Source organism: Eptatretus burgeri, chromosome 12 (genome assembly GCF_056783735.1).
Source record: "Eptatretus burgeri isolate ZD-2024b chromosome 12, Ebu_testis_v1, whole genome shotgun sequence".
Taxonomy (NCBI): Eukaryota; Metazoa; Chordata; class Myxini; order Myxiniformes; family Myxinidae; genus Eptatretus; species Eptatretus burgeri.
In genome coordinates this window covers 67,780,290-67,785,289 of record NC_140972.1, presented here as the reverse complement: position 1 = coordinate 67,785,289, position 5,000 = coordinate 67,780,290, and positions in this window count along the sequence as shown.

The window sequence follows — 5,000 nt, the reverse complement described above, 5'->3', positions numbered from 1 at the left end:
TGTTCAGTCCTTTCTTATGTCATCTCCTGGCTATACTCATCATCTCTCCCATCATTATCCCACCCCAACCCCACCTCTTCCTTTTCAGGTTATTACGTTTTTCTCCCTGCTCCCTCACCCCTTTTCATTTTTTTAAAAATTACACTCACATTTCATTGCTGGTTTTCCCTTCCTCTTTTTCAGCCCTATTCTTGCCGTTTCAGCTTGTTCATCCCATATCCTGCTTACCCTCCGATTTCTCCCTCATTCCTCCCCTTGCCAATTTTCCTCCAAGTGTCTCTCTATCCTGCTGTTCGTGTTTCCCCACGTTCCACTCTTTTCGTTTTTGCTAACTCTTCAACGTTCTAAGTTCAGGCTCTTCAACGAGCCTCGACTTTGCATATTCCATCCATCCATTGGGACCACACTTTGTGCAGAGCGTTGGTGCTGCCGAAGCAGTCTCCTTGGCTAATGGACACAATCCTGGACGGGACGCCACTCCAACACAGTATACCAGCATGCTGGCACTCATTTTTGCCGACCTCGGCAGAATAACAGGCAGAGTCAACCCCACGTGGTATTAATTCAACATCTGAGTGGGATTTGAACTCAGGATCCTTGGATCCCAAGCCCAGCACCCTAAAGGCCCGGTCACACCTTGACGTTTTAGCCAGCGATGGCAACGTATTAAAATGTATGTAAAACGCTGGCTGACGTTGAACTTTTGATGTTTTTTTTTAAGATTCGGACGTATTCATAACGAGTTGGTCGTATGCATAACATATTAGTAATGGACACAGAACGTTTCGTTGTGTTATAGATAACTTGTACCAACGAATGCTGAACCTGTTGTCGGCCTACACAACCGATGCCCAACGATAGTCTAACTTCGGCAAAGCGCGTTGCACACATCGCCGACGATCACATGGCGTAGCCTATTAAAAGGCTGACGCACAACGATTCGAATCATAACTGCCGTAGAAATGGAAGTGTCAACATCGCGGTCACACCTTGGCGATCTTGCCAGCGTATGCCGACCTAAGAAAAATGTGTCTAAAACGTTGGGGCACGTGAAATACGGTATGAGTAAGTTTGGTATACGTGAGTAGAACGCTAAAGTACGCTATCATACGTCGTAGTAAGTAGAGTACGTCAAGAAATTTTAAACATGTTCAAAATTTTACGACGTACTCGGCGTATGACACACGTTCCGCATGCGATGGGGATAAGTTTTACACATGATATGCGGATGCTTACACACGTCCACAAAGGCTACTTATAAGCTACTCATAAGTCGAAACACGTCGCGGTAATGTCTTTTTTACGCGAAACTTATTTCTAACTTATGTTTGACGTGCTTTGAACCAATTCTTTACGTAGTCCCAACACACATCGACGTATGTAGACGTATTCCAATGACGTCTTCCGGTCGACAAAAAAAAAAAAAAACGAATGTGTTTCTAGCTTACAACTGCCATATAAAGACGTGTTCCCAGCAGTTTTGGGAATTGGTATATAAAAATGCTGCTCATAAAAGGGAACCCAACAGTGTTTTCGAGTTCCTTTTTGAGTCGATGTCCATGTCAGCAGTAACAGTATCAGTATCAGTATAAGTATTAGTATTAGTAGTAGTTTGTTCATGTTGGCAGTAGTAGGTGAGTGTGAGGGGGAGGGTGTGGGTTATGATGGATCGTCCTTGCGTCCGCGTGTCCACGGGTAGGTTCATAGGCTGCCACTCAACGATTTAAATGGCTGCATCTCCACCATTGAAAGTAGACGCTTGCGCTCAACAATTGGATTTTTTTTACACTCAACGACTTTTAAACGGTACCACTCAGATATTTTCATTGTTTATAATGAACGATTTAAATTGCTGTCACTCGCCTTTGTTTTTTGACGCTGGCGCTCGGAAATTTTAATAGTTTCTATTGAACGTGCTAAATCACTCAAACCCCACTATTGAAAGTAGACGCTTGCGCTCAACAATTGGATTTTTTTTACACTCAACGACTTTTAAACGGTACCACTCAGCTAGTTTAATTGTTTACAATGAACGATTTAAATCGCTGTCACTCGCCTTTGTTTTTTTTTTTTGTTTTTTTTTTTGACGCTGGGGTTTGGAAATTTGAAGCGTTTCTTCTGAACGTGTTAAAACGCTCAAACTCGACTATTTTAAATAGACGCTGCCGATGGACAATTGGAATCATAGCCAAGCTAGACATCGAAGTGTGAACATCCTCGTCATGCCAAAGAAAAGTTTGAAGAATGCTGCAAATAAGTGTCCTGGCCGTGGCCGTGGACGCTGACGCAAGGACGATCCATTATACCGACGTCTTTCAGCCTATGAGTAACTTAAAAGTAATGTCTGTCGATGTGTGGCAACGATCGCGTAACGTGCCAACAACACGTTAATCATAGGTTAGAAATAAGTTTCGGGTACGCTAAACATTACCTCGGCGTGTCTCAACTTATGATTAACTTACAAGTAGCATGTGTTGACGTCTGTCAACGATCGCAGACCATGCATACAACTTGTGGCCAGCGTAGCGGAACGTGTGAGTCATACGCCGGCATACATCGTGAAATTTCAAGCATGAAAAAATTTGAGGACAACCGAAAAGTACAACGTTTAAAGCCAACGTACGACGACGTATGGCAGTGTTTTTCAGCGTGCTCTCAATGTTATCAAAACTTACCCATAACGTATTCAACGTGTGCCAGCGTTTTAGAAAAAAAACTTCAAAAATCGGCATACGTTGGCTAAAACGTCAAGGTGTGACCGGGCCTTAACCATTAAGCCAACACCAGGCATACTTTTCATATATATATATATATATATATATATATATATATATATATATATATATATATATATATATATATATATATATATATATATATATATATATATATTGTTGCGGATTCGCGCCCGCCGGCGTGCTGACGGCCACGTAACTCGAATCGCGGCACGTCGCCCACCGGACGGACAATCCAGTCGTGACCCTCTCGGACTAACGCCAGGAACCAGTCACGGGTGGACCTTTCGGTCTCACCGCGATCGTGCCAATCGGCCCCCGTGTGGGATAGGGTTGCTCGCCACATTCGACCTACCTAAGTACCCACACGGAGGGTAGACCGGGCGATCGCACCTCGCCGCAGGTCGACTTCGGACACGGGCCACTTAAGCGACCCGTTCCGTACTATCGGGATAACTGAGCGGTGTTATTCGTCGGCCTCGACGGTTCGATTAATCATCGGGCATCTTAGCCCACGACCAACCCTTTACGTGAAGCAAGATGGGGATTCAATGAAAGAAATGACGAAGCGAAGCGGGAAAACAGTTCAACAATAAGCACATTTATTTCGCGATGAACGGAAAGCACACATATACAAGTCCACCAAAAGCACATGTAAAAGAAGAAGACAATGCAATATTACACAAAAAGCAAATGCAACAATGCAGATCTATCCGACTACTGGGCACACGGCAACACTTATACAATTTTACTTCACAGACGGCGCCGACAACACATATTCCCAAAGCAAAAGAAAAGAGAACCACCCTCCAGGATGAGGGGGGTAGGCGGGCCTGGGGCAGAGACCGTGTCGGGCCTACCCGTCTGATGATGAGACGCGGAGCGGCGGTGGTGCCTCAACTCCGCGGGCCTCGCGGACAGTGTCTGGTAGGGGGTGGGAAGGGGGCCCCCTTTGTCGCACTATCTCAGCGCGGGGGGAAACAGGAGGGGGTTGCTGATGCTCGGGGAAAGGAGGACATAACCCTGTCTCGGGTCCCGCGGCGAGCGTCTCCTCCTCCACCTCGGTCGCGTTGCTGGCCTCTCCCTGTGCCGCTCCCGGCACCGACGCGAGCACCCGCTCGTCCGCCTTCGCCGCCGTCACCTCTCCACAGCTCCGTCCTCTTCACTCCGACTAGTACCACTTCTTTCCAGCTCCACCGACGACTCTCTTGAATTCCGCACACTCCACTCTCAACTTCCAACTGAACTCTTAATCAACTTGTCTGACGAACGCAGTCGTTTTTATAAGCCCCGTGGCTTCGCTCTTTCACCCTTGACCCTCTGCCTCCGACCCTTCACCTGGCTCCCCATTGGCCCGAGGAAAAGTGGGCGTGAATGCTTTTTGATCCATGAATTTGCATATAGCGACCGCCCTCCAACGCCCTGGAGGCGAGGCCAAATCGCCCCTCGCTCACCGATTGGACGGAACAAAAGTGGGCGTGAGTCGTTTTTGATCCGTTTTTCTGCGGAAAGTCCGTGATGTTTTTGAACACGCTGCTCGGTGCGCGCCCCGCACGAGTCCAGCATCGGTGCCCACGAGTGGCACGAGATGACGGTGATGCGATGGTGGCGAGTTGTGACGGTAAAGGTCGTGGCGGTTGTGGTGAAGCGGCGTTGTGGTTGGTGGTTGTTGTTGTGATGGCCGCGTTGTGGTTGGTGGTTGTTGTGTGATGGCTGTTGAGACGTGGTTGGTGGTGGTAATAATGGCGGCTGGTCCAAAATAAAGATAGTAAAAGAAAAACGGCTATCCTGAAGAGTCGCAGCCCTCATGAATGACATTTATTCCCTCTAGACAACGGGTTTGGGCCTAACTACACATATACTTACCGAGATATCTCACCTAAGGGACCTGAATGGTGGTTTGTGAATTTCGTCAACCACAACAATATATAGTGTCCCAAAAAAATGTACTCACATTTTGGCTCCTCATAACTCATTGAATTTTTCATTTATTTTCAGATCAAATTGACCCCAATAATGGCAGAAGTACAACTTGGTTTTGAAGAAAGAAAATTTATCATAAAGTGCTACTGGAAGCATGAAAACATCATGGAAGTGCAAAGACAATTTAGAAGAGATTTTCACAAAGATCCACCAACGCGACGCACCATTGCTTGCATCTGAGATAAGTTTGAAACAGATGGAACTGTGCATGACGTCCATAAGGAGCATTCAGGAAGACCACAGTCATCAACCACCCCCGCAAAGGAAAATCAATTGCTGGAA